The sequence below is a fragment of the Sinohyriopsis cumingii genome, chromosome 12 (genome assembly GCF_028554795.1).
Source record: "Sinohyriopsis cumingii isolate HCF-2022 chromosome 12, ASM2855479v2, whole genome shotgun sequence".
Classification (NCBI taxonomy): domain Eukaryota; kingdom Metazoa; phylum Mollusca; class Bivalvia; order Unionida; family Unionidae; genus Sinohyriopsis; species Sinohyriopsis cumingii.
Window position 1 is genome coordinate 106079675 of NC_142972.1, and position 20189 is coordinate 106099863.

The window sequence follows — 20189 nt, forward strand, 5'->3', positions numbered from 1 at the left end:
ATCTTTATATTGTAAATAATATTGGCTTGTTTTGGCATTCAATTCTTTTCCAAACTTCTATATAACCAGGGCCTAGATGCCTCAAGCATTCGAAGTGGCCCGGGTCGATCAACCTCTGAAGGGGCTATGATTGTGTAGATTTAGCAGAATAAAACAGACTCTCGGGAAAAAACCATTTGTTCTAATTATATAAAATAATGGCATCAAAAGTTAGATATAAAATAAGCTACATATTTTGTAGCAAAGTTTCTCACATTTGTAGCTAAATATTTGGCAAATCTAACAAACGCATGGCATATTCTCTTTTGAACTGTTTTTAGTTCTCTCCAAAAAGTATACTGTTGAAATAAACATTGTTTACTCATGAAAATAAACTTTTAATCATTTGCATATATATGCTACGAAATTTTATTTACTATTAAATGATTTTCTTTTCAGATTTTATCAAGAAATTAGAAAATTTCTTATTATCTATTTTTAATTTTTTTTTCATTATTATTAACTTTAACTCTTTTGAAATATGTTCCTGAAAAATAAACAACTATAACGTATTTTCTCTTCAATTAATGAACGTTATGTTTAATAAGGCGTGCTCTGACGCACCGACACGATTATTATTATTATTATTACTATTACTATTATTATTGTTGTTATTATTTTATACCGTCATACAAAACAACTACTATTTTCTCTCCTCTGCTGACTTCACTTTAAATAAATCCCTAAGGTCAGATATTACAATACACGTAAAAGTTTGTACCAGTGACGGTCTTTTTAAAGTTATTTAAAACGGAAAAAATCAGGAAATTATTTACCACATTATCTATCTATCTATCTATCTATCTATATATATATATATATATATATATATATATATATATATATATATATATATATATATATATATATTCAAATATTGCTATTATTGCCATTATTCATTTTCATCATAGAACCACCCGGATATACGATTTATCATGCAAATACCCGAATTTTGGCGGAGCCTTTAAGTTTGACGTTGATGTGACATTTGACTATATGCATTATTTGCTATTTTTATACGTTTATGCTTATTTTAATTTTCTTACTTCCATGTAAGTCCCTCCCTTCTCTTACCTTAGAAGTTAACATGGTAATAGACGCAGTCATATCAAAGCAGAAATCTCGAGACAATGTTCTTAGTGTTCTTCGTTTAAGTGTCATAGCCACGAGAACAGAACATTGCACATAAAATGAATTCATTATAAGATTAGTGGTATTTAAAGGAAGAATATTGACTACTTTTCTTACGATCTTTGGTATATTAATCTGACAAAGCACAAATCTAATTATCACTATGCTGTTTATACAGTAATATCTTAATCGTTATTCTTGACAATGGTTTTCATTAGGTTTACCTGTGTGCCGAATATATTATAGTAATCAACCATGTTCACGATTGTTCATATATTTTTTGGTTGTTGAGATAGATAGATAAATAGATAGATAGATAGATAGATAGATAGATAGATGGATAGATAGATAGATAGATAGATAGATACAATGGATGGAGAGAGGGAGGGAGGGACTGAAAGAGTGAGGGAGTGAGGGACGGACATATGCATACATATGTTCATGCGTTTATGCATCCATACATACATACGTATGTACGAATATGCATATATATATATATATATATATATATATATATATATATATATATATGCACACACAAACACACATACATACATACATACATACATACATACATGCATACATACATACATACATACATACATACATACATACATACATACATACAATTTATTATTTTGTTTTAACATATCAATTTTAGTACATTTGATAGGTTTCTCAATTTATCGTTGAACTGTCTATTAAGGAAAAGGGTGATGAAAAATATGTCCCTAATCTGGAAGACCTTCAAAAGTCAAGTGGTTTCCACGTCCGAAAATTTTGTTGTTTAAATCTGCTATTCATACACCGATACCCAAGTGCTGAAACAAAGTCGATTTGTATACGTTTAGTCAGCAGTACAACCCACTTATAAAATAATCTTACTTGTATTTTTTATCAATTATTTTTCTTCTTAAAATATTAATAAGATTCCGTTTTATACTCCACCGAAAGAAAAACAAACCCCTATATTTTTAACTGCACACGTCTTCATGATAAAAATGGTCATACCCACCCTTTTATTTTCTATCCTTTCTTCTCTTTCGCTATTCAGTCGTAAAACTGTATTGTTAAGAAAGGGAACACACTTTGAACATTTTTATTATTATTTTTTTTAACGTTTATTGTAACTTTAAATTTTTTGTCAGGGTTACATACTTTTAGCGTGTCTCGTGTGCTAATTAAGTATACATTATTGGGATTTTGACTCTGAAAAACTATTCCAATTCAATGGTCTTTGAATTGTACTATTGATGATATCAAATGAAATCCCTTCATTCTGGCGTCATTCGGTAGAACGGCGAGGAATTGTAGACCGATTCACGCCTGTAAGGACTCGGACCAGCTTAGGGTTATATAGGATCATCGGATAATAATTAAGTTAACACATTTCTATTTTTGTGCCAGTTTGTAATGTTGGTCATTTTATAAATCCCCGTAAAAGGTGTCGGGAAAGAGACCTTACAAACTGGATCAAATAGATTAGTGGAATAATAACAAAAAACAAGAAATTATAGTAAACTTAGACAATTGGAAACTGCAGTTATACCTGATGCAAAATATATATGTGTGTCATATTAAAACTATATAAGAAACATTATATACTCACACGCACAACACAAATATATATATATATATATATATATATATATATATATATATATATATATATATAGATAGATAGATAGATAGATAGAGAGAGAGAGAGAGAGAGAGAGAGAGAGAGATAGGTAGATAGACGTGTGTATGTGTCATTGGAAAGAATGTTGGGAACAATACATATGATATGTATATAAGAATGGAATTATGTCGGAAGTAATATATATGCATATATGCATATTATGATATGTGTGTAGCATCCTATGATTTTTGAGCGTAGTAATGGAGCTTAAAGAAAGGACAGAAAACACACACATATACACACAAAATAACAAATGTGTGTCGAGGCGGGTTAAATTACTTTCTGTTCCATTAATCTCTCTTATAACAATTATAAAATACCGTGGCCTAATTTATACATTATTGTCGACGTAGAAGCAGCTTTTATTCAATAAATCTGCGAACTGTGTGTATAGAAAAAATAGTATGACACTCTAACCAATAACAAATTTTCACCTTGTTGCACAAATTAAGCGGATTAGCTGTTCGGAAATGTCTGCCGTTTTGACTGTTATTCATTGGATTTCACAATTTGGGATTGATCTTTGCAATGGTACATTTACCGAACAAATTAAACGCTTTACGCAGAAGCATTTTTCAAAGATATATTTTTGGCAGGGTATATGTACCATAAATAAATAAATAAATAAATTAATAAATAAATAAATAAATAAATAAATGTTGATAATTATCTTTGTGTTATCTTATAAAATGAGACCTAAAGAACGCAGGTTTTTATCTTCATTTTATTTTTCATTCTCGAATTTCATGCAGTGTATTTTAGTGACAATATAGCGATGCCAATATTTTACACGATACCCGTGCATTATTTATAGAAAATTTACATGATTTAATACCATATCATCTGAATACGGATCCAGTAGTATTTATGGAAAATAATTATAAGATTTGCTGGCGGTACATTTTCCAATCAAAGTTTAAAACTAACTTATTACGAAGGTGATGAAATACCTTGGAGGAAAATATTGCCGAATGAATATGTTGTGGAAAACTTATACAAAAGGGCAAAAGATAGCTACTGGAGTTTATCACAGTGTACAAAAAGATGTTGTCTCATTAATCGATTCACTTATCGTCTGTGAACCACACCTCAGCACGTGCTCCACCGGTGTTTTCATACTATACTGGGCATGCCCAGAAGTGTTGACACACGCCTGAGGTCTTCTCTGATAACCTAATTTAGAAGGAGGTGCCTCTTTTATTACGGTGACAGTGATTGTCTGAACACACACTGACAAGAACCGCGATATATTTGATGGGTTGTCACCTTACCCAGGTAGCGTATGAGGGTAGTATTTGGACCAAATGTTACGATGATTGAAATTCACACTTTAAGAACGATACTTGCAGAATGATTTGGCCAAAACCTTTTACAATTAGATAGAGAAGATTGATTTGTCACATTTTATTGTCAATAAATTAGATTTGCCAACAGAAACGCATTGGAAGTCCCAAAAGTCAGTTTAACACAAGAAGAAAAGGAATGGTCGGCCACTGTAAGACAAGAACAAGGAGAAATGCGAAGTGGAATTGATACCTAAATGTCTCTTGATACTGAAATTTATGAGCATGTGTTTGTTTATATATAGATAAGTACAGACAGAAACCGATTATTCGCCATTCATATTGATTTTCCTACATCTTAAGGATCTTCAATCTATTAAAAGGAGTGCTAGGAAAGATTGAAGGCAAATTCCCAGAATTCCCAGTACAATCCGATATTAGAACTCTTAAACACAACAATGTTATGTTTTCAATGACTTAAAAATACTCACACAGTCTTAAACATAATATAATGTATATTTATTGAGGTAAAATACCCACAGTCTTAAATATAATATAATGTATATTTATTGAGGTGAAAATATCGATACAATGATACACATAATATAATGTATATTTATCGAGGTGAAAATACCGATACAGTCAAAAACATAATATAATGTATATTTATGAAGGTAAAATACACAAACAGTCATAATTATAATATAATATATATTAATTGAGGTAAAACTACCCCACAGTCTTAAACATATTATAATGTTTATTGATTGAAGTTAAAAATACTCACACATTCTTAAAAATAATATAATGTATATTTATTGAGGTAAAAATGCCGATACAGTCTTAAACATACTCACACATTCTTAAAAATAATATAATGTATACTTATTGAGGTAAAAATGCCGATACAGTCTTAAACATACTCACACATTATTAAAAATAATATAATGTATACTTATTGAGGTAAAAATGCCGATACAGTCTTAAACATACTCACACATTATTAAAAATAATATAATGTATACTTATTGAGGTAAAAATGCCGATACAGTCTTAAACATACTCACACATTCTTAAAAATAATATAATGTATACTTATTGAGGTAAAAATGACGATACAGTCTTAAACATACTCACACATTCTTAAAAATAATATAATGTATACTTATTGAGGTAAAAATGCCGATACAGTCTTAAACATACTCACACATTATTAAAAATAATATAATGTATACTTATTGAGGTAAAAATGCCGATACAGTCTTAAACATACTCACACATTCTTAAAAATAATATAATGTATACTTATTGAGGTAAAAATGACGATACAGTCTTAAACATGCTCACACATTCTTAAAAATAATATAATGTATACTTATTGAGGTAAAAATGCCGATACAGTCTTAAACATACTCACACATTATTAAAAATAATATAATGTATATTTATTGAGGTAAAAATGCCGATACAGTCTTAAAGATAATATAATGTTATCTTTATTGAGGTAAAAAATACATATCAAAATTCTAAACATGGATTCTTACACACATTCGTAGCCAAAATTACAGGCATACACAGTAAAATATGTACACATACATAGTTAAATATATGTGGAAATAGCTGCGTATCACATAAAGTATAAACCAGTCTCACACGATTAGTTCACATCATTGGCTTTTACAATGAAACCATATGTCACTAATCTAATACAAAATCACTGTTATTAAGTTATTTAAACATCAAAACATTCGGTTCAACATAAAAAAAATAAGGTTTCAAAAATCATTCTTTTACTTGAAAAGAATGTATACATAACAAATAGCGGTATTTTTCATCAATGCCATTTCTGTCACGAAGACGACACTTTTTGTGTTGATGTTTATTTGTTGAAAGCCCTGCTTCTACTCGAAGTCTGTGATTACTCATTCTGATCTGAGCAGAGATCTATATTGATTTAAATACAGTAAGTAATTTGTAATATTAAGGCCTTGTTCAAAATCAAACAAATAATGCCTCTGTTGGATGGAAGAGATGATTTATGCATTATATTCTTAAATATACAAGTCGTTTATGATTTGGGCAATTACAACCTTTGTAGCTTGGTGGTTATTTACATGGGCGCCCGCACATAGGGGCAAAGGGGAGGGGCACCTGGCCCCCATTCCCCACGCCCGGATTATAACTCTTTACAGGTTTTGGCCTACACCAATAAATCTTAATGGCTGACCACTACTTGTCCCCCAACCCCACCAATGAACCTGACGGCGCACCTGATTATTTATAAATTCCTGATTAAAAAGAGAGATTATTGTAGCAGATCATTTATGCATTCATTCCTAATGTAAATATGATCCATTTCCTATTCGTTATACCTTATGCTATATTATTATCGTTCTTCAGATAAACAAAATCCCAATTATAATGGAAATCCAGAATTCGATCGTGAAATAATTAATATAAATGCTGATTGACTTCTACCTAGTTAATATTTTGTCGTACTCGTTCATTGTTGTTATTTATTTTAGCAATTTCCTGTAAATTAATGCGAACAAAAATGTGTTTTGTTTTGTTCCTTCCAATTCTGCCTCTCAAAACCATGTTTTATTTATCGGTGAGTACATTTTTGTATTTGTAGTATGCGTGAATTGAAGTGTGTGATCGACAGTATCTGTCTGTTTAAAGAGAGTTAAGTTCTGTGCTACTGAAATCAAAGTATATTAGGCCATGAAATTACGCCACTGAATTGTCGATTACAGAAGTATTTCTGAATGTGAGCGCTGCTATGTTGTGGTCTTCACGCCATCTACCATTTAGGATAAAAATGATACTTTCAAAAAATTTCAATTAAGACAACATTCTCATTGTTAGGAATAGTATTGTGTAATATTCCATATTTAAGCAAGACCAAATTGGTTGATTTTGTTGTTTGAGGTTTCACGCCATGTTTCAGCGCATGATAGTTTAAACATAGCGGCAGGTATAACTGTTGGAGGATTAGCTACGATGTCGTAGCCTCAACTTGATTTTGTTGTTGTTGAGGCTACGAACTGATCCCATATCATGTAATGGAGCAAAAAAAATCACCACTAAAGTCAGAAAAAACAGTGTAGAAATCAACTCCATAAGTATAATCATGTTGTGAAAGAAGTTTGGCTTATTTTGATTTATTAAGCCATTACACGATACAAAAATTTGGCATGGTTACTCAAACCTTATCCTGTCCTTATCCGGGTAGATGGGAATCGTAAACCTTGGATGGTAGCTCATCTAGGAGAAGGAAAACTCCGATTCCAAACCTCTGCTGCCTTGTGGCTATACCCACTCATGGGAAAGGCTAAGGGAGTAAACCCCGACAGAAAATCCGGAGATGGAGTCCCTAAGGCGGTCTGACATTGACTTCAACGTCATTCCGGCAACTCCTGCGACGCCGTTGGTGCCAAGCTGTATCGGCATTCGTCGTTCCCTTGGGCACACCAGCTGCGTGGAGAGGGGGGATCTGCTGCATGGACATCAGCTGATTCTCCATACCACCATCCCCAGGCTTCATAGCTCCACTGGAGAGGACACTCCAGCGTCGTCGTACGGCGTAAGCACAACACGAGAAGTAGCAGTTTACCGGTTCTAAGTCAAAGCTCGATTGGCGTAGAGCTTGGCGCCAGGGGTTACTTCTGACGGTGGGAGAGATCACCAGGTCTCACTGGACAGCTACCGCCCGCCTCAAGCTGGGCAGCCCCCAGTCAGTAAAGTGCTGCCCGTCATGGCCTGCCTGCTTCACTGGGTGCGTGGAGCTTAGAGAACCATCTCGACAAGTGGGCCACAAAACTCCGCACCAGGAAAGACTAAAAGAAGAAATAAGAAGACTCCAACTCTTCGTTTTGCAACCTGGAACATCAGGACCATGTGTCCTGGATTGACCGCTGACCTACAACAGATCGACGATGCACGGAAGACTGCCGTCATTGACAGAGAACTCTCCCGACTGAACATCGACATTGCCTGCCTCCAGGAGACCCGACTGGCTGACAGCGGCACCATCAGGGAAGCCAATTACACGTTCTTTTGGCAAGGGAAGCCCTCGGAAAACCTAGGCAGCATGGTTAGGCTTTGCCATAAAGAACACGCTAATCGCCTTCATTGAACCTCCATCATCAGGTACTGAGAGAATCCTTGCCCTCCGGCTGTAAACATCCTTAGGCCCGGTCAACATCTTTAGCGTGTATGCCCCAACCCTCTGCTCCACCTACCAGGAGAAAGACAAGTTTTATGAAGCTCCGGTTCAGGCAATATCCAGTATCCCCAACAATGAAAGCCTTTACTTACTAGGAGAATTCAATGCTAGAGTGGGAGCTGACCATGAGGCCTGGTCCACCTGTCTCGGCTTTTACGGAAGGGGCAAGATCAACGAGAATGGTCAGCGACTGCTGGAGATGTGCTGCTCCCACAGCATATGTGTGACCAACACTTTCTTCAAATGCAAGGAGATCCACCAGGTGTCATAGGAGACACCCATGTTCACGCCACTGGCACCAGCTAGACCTTGTCATCACCAGGCGTGCAGAACTGGCCAGTGTCCTCCTCACCCGCAGCTACCACAGTGCCGATTGTGACACGGACCATTCCCTCGTGGCCAGCAAGGTGCGAATATTACCCAAGAAGCTGCACCTGCTGTGCAAGCAACCCAGAGAAAACACAGCAGTTCATCAGCAAACTGAAGGAAGCCCTCACCAAAGTAACACCAGATGACACCATTGACTCCAAGTGGTCCCATATCCGTGACTCTGTGTACAATTCAGCCATCACAGCTTACGGGAAGAGGGAGCGAAAGAATGTCGACTGGTATGAGGCAAACTGGGAGAAGATGGAACCCGTGACTGAGGCAAAGAGGAAAGCCCTCCTGGCATACAAGGCTGCACCTAGCCCCAGAACACTACAAGCCCTCAGGATTGCAAGGAATAACGCCCAGAAGACCGCCCGTTGCTGTGTCAACACCTACTGGCTGAACCTTTGCAACAGTATACAGACAGCTGCTGACACCGGGGATACAAGAGGAATGTATGAGGGTATCAAAAAGGCCCCCCCCCCCAGTCCAAGACTGGCGAAGTCATCACAGACCAGGTGAAACAACTGCAGCGATGGGTTGAGCACTATCTCGAGCTATATGCAACCCAAAGCAATGTCACTGGAACTGCCCTGGACACCATTCCAGACCTGCCTGTCATGGAGGAACTAGACACACAGCCCACCCTGGAAGAGCTCAGAAAAGCCATCGATTGCCTTGCCTGTGGGAAGGCTCCTGGAATGCGACTGAAGTCCTTAAGAGCGGAAAACCAGCACTGCTCCAGCCCCTACACACACTCCTCTGCCTTTGCTGGGAACAGGGATACATCCCACAGGACATGCGTGACGCCAACATCGTCACTTTGTACAAAAACAAAGGAGACCGTAGCGACTGCAACAACTATCGGGGCATCTCCCTCCTCAGCATCGTCGGAAAGGCTATCGCCCGTGTTGCCTTGGCGCGCTTGCAGATCCAACCTTCCGCGTCTACCCAGAGTCCCAGTGGGGATTTCGAGCGGGCAGGTCAACTGTAGACATGATCTTCTCACTACGTCAGCTGCAGGAGAAGTGTCGCTAGCAGCAGATGCCCCTCTACATTGCCTTCATAGACCTGACAAAGGCGCTTGACCTGGTTAGTCGGAGTGGACTCTTCAGACTCCTGCAGAAGATAGGCTGCCCCCGCCCCCCCCCCACGTGTGTTTGCTGTCATCATGTCGTTCCACGAGAACATGCACAACACAGTGTGCTTCAATGGCGCAACATCTGAAGCATTCAGAGTCATCAGCGGAGTCAAACAAGGTTGTGTCCTTGCGTCGACGCTCTTTGCCATCTTCTTCTCCATGGTTCTCCGGTACGCATTCAAGGACTGCAGCGAGGGAGTGTACATCCATACCAGGGCTGACGGCAAGCTGTTCAACATCGCCCGTCTCCGTGCTAAGACTAAAGTCACAGAGGTATTCATCAGTGAATTGCTCTTCGCTGACTATGCAGCCTTGACATCATACACGGAAGATGGACTGCAGCAGCTGGCATGCCGCCTCTCCCATGCTTGTAAGGAATTTGGACTGACCATCAGTTTGAAGAAAACGAACGTCATGGCTCAGGACGCAGACTCCCCTCCCTCTGTCACCATCGATGGGTACAACTTGGAAGTTGTCGAGAACTTCACATACCTCGGGTCCAACATCTCCAGCTCACTCTCCATTTATTCTGAGGTGAACGGCAGGATTGCCAAGGCATTAGCAGTGATGTCCAGACTTAACCAGAGGGTCTGGAACAACCCCAACCTCACAGAGAAGACCAAACTGCGTGTCTACCAAGCCTGCGTACTCAGCTCACTTCTCTACAGCAGCGAAACATGGACCACCTATGCAAGACACGAGAGGAAACTCAACAGCTTCCACCTGAGATGTCTGCGGCGCATTCTGCACATCCAGTGGCAGGACAAGGTACCCAACACAGAGGTTCTAGAACGTGCCAACATGAACAGCATGTTCTCCATTCTCAGCGAGAGGCGCCTTCGCTGGCTTGGCCATGTCAAGAGAATGGACCCAGGTCGCATTCCCAAGGACCTGTTATATGGGGAGTTAGCAGAAGGTGCACGACCAACTGGACGACCACATCTGCGCTACAAAGATGTTTGCAAGAAGGATATGAAGACGGCAAACATCAATGTCAACGACTGGGAGAGCTGTGCAAACAACCGTTCCAGCTGGCGTCTAGCTGTCAGGCAGGAAGTTCAAAACGCAGAGGAAGAGAGAAGAATAAAACAAGCTGAAAAGAGAGCTAGAAAGAAGGATAAACAAAAGCTTACTTTGGAGCTACGCCATCGTCTCCCGTAGACGGACGGATGCCAAGAATCCAGTCCAGCATGACAGATAACGCGAGACTCTCGCCATGACCCCTTTTCTACGCAAGGCTTGCCAGACCATATTTTGGATTTTCTACACTATATTATTACCAATCAAGTGCGAATAATCGCTTCTTGGTGGAATTTCAAAGTTGCCGATAAACCGTATTTACTTTTAATGCGTAGAATTTCTGACCCAAACGGCGCCAAATATTTACTACGATTTGTTTACATTTCCAAATAAGTCGTCAATGTCCTTATATGGCACACGAACAAACGAGACTCAGAACGGAAGTAATCATTATTTGAAATAATATGGCGGACGATCTAAACGAAAATATCGGCTATAAAAGGTAAACGAGATTTTGCTAATATTTCTACAATGATTTTAGATACTTCCGGTATTAAATAAGAGGACTACTCAATTAATTGGCTTATATGCAAGGAATATGTTTAAAGCGTTATTATTAGGCTAAAAGAGCGCCGGGTGTGAATCACACCCGGATTGCTCCATTAACACGTATATGCTGATGTTAGTACCCTGTCCACGACGTACGAGTAAGGGTACTAATATTAGTATGAGTGGAGGATGAACCCGGAGAAACCCCTGGTAAGAACCACCGACTCACGAGTAGCTACTGTGTACCATCGATGACCTCTCATAAGAATAAAAAATCGTTTCATCCAAGTCCACAGTTAAGAGAAACAAAATCATGAACAATGATAAAATCGTCGTTTGTATAAGTTTTCGTATTCCAGTCTCATTCAAAGAGATCTGAACCATACGCATATTCCTTATTTTAATTTAGAACATGTTTATTGCGTCAGCGGTCTTAAGTCTGAATTCAGACGTTGGCAGCAAAATGTAAATCTTGAATCATTGACACGTGTGCTGATTTTCATGTGTTCTGATCAAGCTGATGCTTGTTAGAGGACTCCATGTATATTCATGTGAGTATCTACATTTTATGATTATCTAGTTTGGTGAAATTGGCAAATGAACAATCATTGATTCCTGATTGACCTGTCAAGAAGAATAAATAAATAAATAAATAAATAAATAAATAAATTTTAAAAGAAAGTGTATTTCATTTTGCCTATATAGTTTGAATTAGATTGGTTTGGCAATACTTGAGTATTTATGTAGTTTTGTTTTCTCTTGCCAGATAGGCATGTTATCCAGGACTTATGAGTGGACTCTGGAATCCGCGTATGTCTTCTTCCATGCTTAGAATCTGTCATACATACAGGACCTTGAAACATTAGACTTTTCTCAGTGAGAGACGTAAGAGTGCCATCTGATGTCATAATGGGCCATTTGTGTAGTGTCTAATTATGACAACAGATGGCGATTGTTACAATATTCCAGCGTGCATTCTAAGATCTTACTTGCAACTTTTACTCAGTTACTTCCGGAATGTTTTAACCGTAATGGCGAATGACATATATCAACAAATGAATTTTCAAAATGCAAAGGGAATATTTAGAGAAGGAATCATGCAAATTAGAATGTAGATGCGTATAATATAAAAAATATGCGTATAAAATCACTCACATGGAAATGGATGATGTGTGAAATTGCTGTTTTCCAATATCGCATATATCAAATTTAGAAAGGCATTTTGGCAGTTGCAATTAAGAATGTGCATCCTTAAGAAATCGAAATGGCAAAGTATAATACTACAAAATGAAATATTCATTGTATGCTAAAAGAAAAATGAAACATAATAATGACGATGAGCACCCTTTATAGAGGTACTTCTGCGGTTGTCCCTATTTATACCAGATTTAGTACGTTTGAGCTTAAACAGTATTGAAATGTATCAGCTCTTCATCCTGCTAATAGTAAAAAGTAGCGATTAATGGACCGTGCTTTATTTGTATGACCACCTGGAATGTAATCTATTAACGTTTCGACGCCTACGAACTCGATGTGCCCGATGAATATAAACAACGTCAGAATCTAGTTCGAATTTGTGAAGCAAGCAATGGTATACCACTCAAATTGTTGTTCCATTTTTGCTTTATTGACTAACGTTGGCATGCCAACCCGAAATAGGTTGTTACACGTTTGCTGTGATGACTACCTCTGGTATACCTACAAAAATAGGTTATTAAGCCTTTGACGGAACTCTATCCTGAATTGTTGATGGAAGATCTTTAGTGCGTTCTATGTTTACATCAGTACACTCACGAACTGGACAGATTGCTTAAACTGCTTTGGAAATGGCACTGTTCAAATTCAGATCTTGCAAACATTTAATCAAAAGGAGTCTGTGTTATCATTAATATTTACAGTCTTAAATTGTTCATGTCACACACACACACACACACACACACACACACACACACACACACATCCTCGTGCGTTTTTATACTAAAATCACATTAAGAACGTTCTTTGCTTGCTAAGCTTAACCTGACATTGGTCACTCAATAAAAGCGTTACACGCCTCGATTCGTGTTTTATCTCATTTTTCGGTGGTGCTCACAAACATAACGCAATAAGTAAGTTATACCACGGGAGCACAAGGTCTGGTATGCCTTAAAAATGCATAAGAAGTGTTTAAAACTGGTAAATAGACCCACGTTCAAAAGACGGACATTACCACCATGTTATGACAAACACATCAAAAGAACGTGTATTCCTATTATTTCTCAACTGGACGGGAGTGGTAGAGGGATGTTCCAATCCAGCGGGGACATATAATTCTGGTTAACGCTATTGTTACCACAAAGTAATTTCGAAATATTACACACTATTTTTATTTTTAGAATTTTTCCCAGCAGTTGAAAGTAAGATTTTGCTCTCAATATTCGGAGCACGTTTGGTGTGTGATGTGAAACCAACAATTACTATCTCTTTCTAAATCTGGTTACATTTCTTTTATTTTTCTTAAAAGTGAACTCCATTTTGAATGAAAAACATTACCACATAACAATATTTACATAAATTTCTAATCATTTTAAGGTCTATATATTCTGAAAGATATAGTTATATTCAAGGTATGGTCTATATGATGAAAACAATAGTTGATGTTGTAGTCTCACAGATTCATAGCTTTTCTTCCTTTCTAAATTATTTTTCATGTGTAACTACTTAATGATGCAACATCTTTATCAAGCAATGCTTTATTTTAGGATTATTATTATGGCACCAACAGGATAATGGCAAAATCTCAAAATATGTGTTACAAGTTATTGCTAATAATAATAATAATAATAATAATTCTTCAAATAATATGTCATTTTACCTCACTGCTTAATGAAAAATTCGTTTACTTCTAAAACAGTTTGAAAGTCCCCAGAAAATAATACCACATAAGAATGGTTTCTCAATGTAACTTTTGACCTGTGTGGGAAATCATAATCTCAGTTACCTTTTGACATAACTGTAAAGCGTTCAAAGTTGGTAAAGATTGTATTTAAACACGCCAGGGTTTTAAAACCAGCTTGCATACATTTACCCCACGAACAAGCCAAACATAGATAGGCTTGAGGCTGAGGATCCTCATTATCCCAAGGACCTCGAGAAAACTATTTTGCCAATTTAAGGGTTATTGAACGTGTTAATACCCATCCGATACGTCCATTGTTTCAGCCTACAAGCCTGGAATTGTTGATATTGTTAAGGCCTTCAACCCTCAACAACGTATATTTTCGTACGATGCAGTATACGTTCCAGGCTTGTAGGGTGAAACAATGGACATATCGGGTGTAATACCACAATTAATTTTCCTCTAAACTGAATTCTGAAGCTAAAGATAAACATTTAGTGCCACATACAACAAAGTATGTCCCAGTCAACTGATACAAAATAATCCCATCTAAAATTCCAAAACACTTTTACGTGAGAATATCTCGAAACTTCCTTATGTGAAAAATTCTATAAGGAACATTTAACTAAACTAATCCGTGCTGTCATAAACATCAGTGAGTGAGGCTCAGGAAGATTGATTTTATTTATTAAATTTATAAAAAATAAGTTATGGATGCATTCATACTAATTTCTTTTCAAAGCTGACGAGGAAATGGATCGTTTCCAGATTGTGATTTCAAATGAGACCATTAGGTAGAAGCAAAGACCAACCGAACAAAATAAATGAAACTTGACTTTGACATGATAAACTTGGCACACTACGAATTAAAAAAAAAACAAAAAAACAATTACCTTAGCAGTGATAGCTAAGTCATTCTTACCAAGTGAATTTAGTTTCACCTCATTGGTCATAGGCTGAAATATGTTTCTCACGACAAATTTAAATTACAAATTAAATAAAATATAGTGTTATCAAGAAATTAAGTCAGTGCAATCTTATAGAGGTTGCAAAAGAGAAAGATGTCACTCGCTGATTTACAAACCGTAACAAAAGAGTTGCATCGCAACAAACTGTATTTTACAATTAATACGAAATTGAATTTGTAAAGTGACAAACGATTAAATCAATTAAAATTTAATTACAGATTAAATGTTGATATCACTTGAGTAAATAAAATAATTTTGATGTAGACGCGATATATGAAAGAATAATTATTAGATTGGAATAAAGAACTGAAAACAATATATAAAGATTAAAGAATAAACAAGAGTTAGCTGTCTTCGGACACAAATACTTTGCATCGTGTGTTGTTGCATGTGGATGTTGTGTGTGTGTGTGTGTGTGTGTTTGTATGTGTGTGCGTACGTGCGCGCGTGCATGTATGTATGCATGTAATGTATGTATGTATGTATGTATGTATGTATGTGTGTGCGTACGTGCGTGCGAACGCGTGTGCGTGTGTGTATGTATGTATATGTGTTTGTATGCGTGTGCGTAAGTGCGTGCGGGTATGTATGTATGTATGTATGTATATATGTATGTATATATGTATGAGTGTGTTTGTGTATGTATGTATGTATGTATGTATGTATGCGTGTGTTTGAGCAGCAGGGCGGGCGAATCGGACATTTTGTCCAAACGTCATTTGGTTTAATTGATACTTTCTGCACTCAGCGATCCGGTGTCGTCAGCGCCTGGTAAAAAAAAAACGACGTCGTCGTCGGGGGGGGGGGGGGCAAATCGAACGTCATTTAGTTTAAATATACCCCGTGCATTTTCGATCCGGTGTCATCAGCGTCCGGTAAAAAAGCGCGACGACCGCGTCGATGTCATCGCCCGCCCTGCTGCTAAGTGGCTATTTACAATGATCTTACAAACAGAGTGATCACTAATTCCTCCTCTTGTAGATCAATTAGGTTATTTGACTGATCGGTAAGTTTAAAATTAATTCTTGTTAAAAACCGATTATGGCATCGCATATAGACCGGATTAATTGGACTCTCAACGATTAAAAATCCCGGAGGGGCTGTTGGTGAAAATGAATAAAGGATATACCCCTGTTGAGCCTGATTTGATTGCTTGGTATTCACCTGGTAACTCCCTTCGATAACATCACACACTAGATTGATTGCTATCACAGACGTAATATTTACGTTGTATGGAGCAATATGCCTACCATCCTCTCCGTTATCGTGTCTGAGGATAGTTGATGGGGCGAGAAAATCATCAAGAGATTTTCTTAGTTCTGGTGCGTTGTATCCTGGAAACTTGAAATCGGGTAAATTGGCTTCTGTGATATTATACTCGGTTAGGAATTTTTGTTTATTATCATCGCTGTTAGCAGATATTGTCTTAACGATTCGTTCATTGATATATTCCATGTCTGATATAAGTTGATTTAACACCTCAACGTGTTTTCGTGTTTTTGTTTTCCGTAGCTGTTCTAGTTGTGATCGGTAATTACGATTAATCTCGGCAAACGCACCAGTGATATCATTTAAACTAACTGTGACCACGGCGGACGATTCAGGAGTTTGCTTATACGGAAAATACCATTGCATGGTATTCCTGTTTTGAAATATAAATCTATTGGGTAATAACGCGCTTTTTATAATAGACAAATCATCTCGATAACTGGGATTAATTCCATGATACGATTGCGCATTCGTGTGCAAGTCCGCGGAGATTTCATGAGGTGGATTCTTAGGCCATCCTAGTATGGTTCTTATTGAACTGTTATAAATATCAACCATATACCCCGGTGTGCTTATTTCAATCGTCGACGATAACGTCGGTTCATGAACCGTAATAGCGATTTTTGATTCTTTTCCTGTGATTGATTTTATCCTGCGTTGAAATTCTTTATTGATTTGTTCTATTTGGTATGACCCAGTTGGTATTGTAACCTCCTTCCAGTCTGGGGTCCCATCGGGTTTATTTGTCCATGCAAAAACCAGCGAGTTATTAGGTTGTTGTCCGTTAAATGCGTCCGCTCGGATATTAGGCCAACTGTGATATACTCGCAATTTTGTTAGCGCTATTTCCTTCACTGGAACCGATGATGGGAAGTTCACACTGAATTCGGGTTTCCTTGACGTTATCGATATCATACTTGTTTGTACCGGAGTGGTGTTTTCCGCGATCCGTTGAAGTAATTGAAACCCTTCGGGGTTCAGCGACATTATTATCATTTGGTGTTTTTAGTGTTTAATTTCAACGCCGAATATTAACAACTTGCTTGTTTTCAGAAGAATGTTTTAAGCCCATTGAAGTGGTTTCAGCGACGTGGTTTCCGGCTTCCAGTTGAAAATCCTCAATTTTTGACATCGCGGAGCCATACAACTGGACCATCGTGGAGAATTCAACATCGGATATGAACGAATTATCAATCGACAACGAGATCAACCCGGATAATTTCGAGTACGCGTCGGATATTATTTGATGTTTTACTGTATACTCGTTGAGTTTTTTCTGAGAACACGATGATATCTTTTTAGTGATTGCGTTGGCGACTCCAGCAATTGTTGTCGCCGCGGAGATAGCGATTGGAACAGCGATCGGGGCTATCATGGTCACCGTGGATAAAACGACGCCGGTACCAGCTACTATACCGGACACCGAGTACACGGCCACGTCGATGGTGGTTATTTTTCGGCGGTATTTTTTTATTTTTGCGCGGTATTGTTCGGAAAGCGTTTTCAAGTTCGCGGAGAATTCTTTTACGGTATCGAATCGATATTGATGTGACGTCGGTGATACCTCTGATTCAATTGCCTTGGTGGTCATTTTTATTTTAAAAGAGCTAGTGTTTTCAATTACTTGTATCCACTACAAATTCCACATACCATGTGATGTTTGCCCTGGTTAAATCTCTATCAACGGCACTAATTATAAACCGTTCAGTTGCGTCCTTGTCTATAATTGTTGATATTGTATTGTTAAACCCGGATGAACTCGACGATGATATATTAAACTGCATTATTGAAACCAGTGTCAATCGATAAATGCCCTTAACAGTTGCGGTAATATTTACTATATTCTGTGTAGGGGTCCAGGTAAATGATCCATGCCGAATTGTGTATACTGTGTTGATGGCGTTCTCATGAGGAATTTTTATTCTTGTCATTCCCGGTAGTCTGTCTTTAATCGCTTCAACATCAGTTTTGATCGTTTCTATTTCCCGTGTATTCCCGGTCATACTTTTTTTGTTCGCTGTAACATCAGTTTTGATCGTTTTTATTTCCTGTGTATGCGCGTCTATATCCCTTCTGTTCGCTGCAACATTAGTTTTGATTGTCCCTATTTCCTGTGTATTCTCGGTCATACTTTTTTTGTTCGCTGCAACATCAAGTTTGATTGTTCCTATTTCATATGTATGCACGTCTATACTTTTTTTGTTCGCTGCAACATCAGTTTTGATTATTCCTATTCCCCGCCAATACGCGTCTACATTTTTTTTGTTCGCTTCAACATCAGTTTTGATTGTTTCTATTTCCTGTGTATTCCCGGTTATACTTTTTTTGTTCGCTGCAACATCAGTTTTAATTGTTTCTATTTCCTGTGTATGCGCGTCTATATTCCTTTTGTTCGCTACAATATAAGTTTTGATTGCTCCTATTTCCTGTGTATGCGCGTCTATATTATTCTTGTTCGCTGCAACATCAGTTTTGATTGTTCCTATTTCCTGTGTATGCTCGTCTATATTATCCTTGTTCGCTGCAACATCAGTTTTGATCGTTTTTATTTCCCCTGTATGCGCGTCTACATCCCTTCTGTTCGCTGCAACATCAGTTTTGATTGTTTCTATTTTCCCTCTATGCGCGTCTACATTTTTTTTGTTCGCTGCAACATCAGTTTTGATCGTTTTTATTTCCCCTGTATGCGCGTCTACATTTTTTTTGTTCGCTGCAACATTAGTTTTGATCGTTCTTATTTCCTGTGTATGCGCGTCTACATTCCCCTTGTTCGCTGCAACATCAGTTTTGATTGTCCCTATTTCCTGTGTATGCGTGTTTATATTATTCTTGTTCGCTTCAACATCGGTTTTGATCGTTTTTATTTCCCCTGTATGCGCGTCTACATCCCTTCTGTTCGCTGCAACATCAGTTTTGATCGTTCCTATTTCCCCTGTATGCGCGTCTACATTCCCCTTGTTCGCTGCAACATCAGTTTTGATCGTTTTTATTTCCTGTGTATGCGCGTCTACATTTTTTTTTGTTCGCTGCAACATCAGTTTTGATCGTTTTTATTTCCTGTGTATGCGCGTCTACATTTTTTTTGTTCGCTGCAACATCAGTTTTGATTGTTTTTATTTCCTGTCCATACGCAGTGATATCATTTATAGTTGTTGTAATTTCATCCAGCTTGACATTTTTTTTACCAAAGAATTTATCAAAGTTGTCATCGACCCTGTTAACATTTTTTCGTAACTTGTAAAATTGGCCCGACAGCGTTGTAAACTCCGAAATAGTATTTTTTATCCCTGCAAGATTCGGTTCGGTCACCGTCGGGGTCCCAAAAAAACTAGCGGTAGTGAGTTGCATACCCGTGACAGATTTTTCCACCTCGGCGAATTTATTCACCCGCGCGTCAAGTTCGGTCACCGATCTATCTAACCTCATAAAACCGTCTTGGACTAATGTTATCCTATCCGTCACCGTCGACAGATGTTCACCCGGTTTGAGTCGTCCGTCGCTGGTATACCACGCGATAGTGTTTTCGGCGGCATCATGCTGTCGTATTAAAACATCGTCGAGTGACACATTACTAGATTTTTATTTACCCTGGCGGTCTTGAAATACAACTATTTCGCCCGGGTCAACACTGGT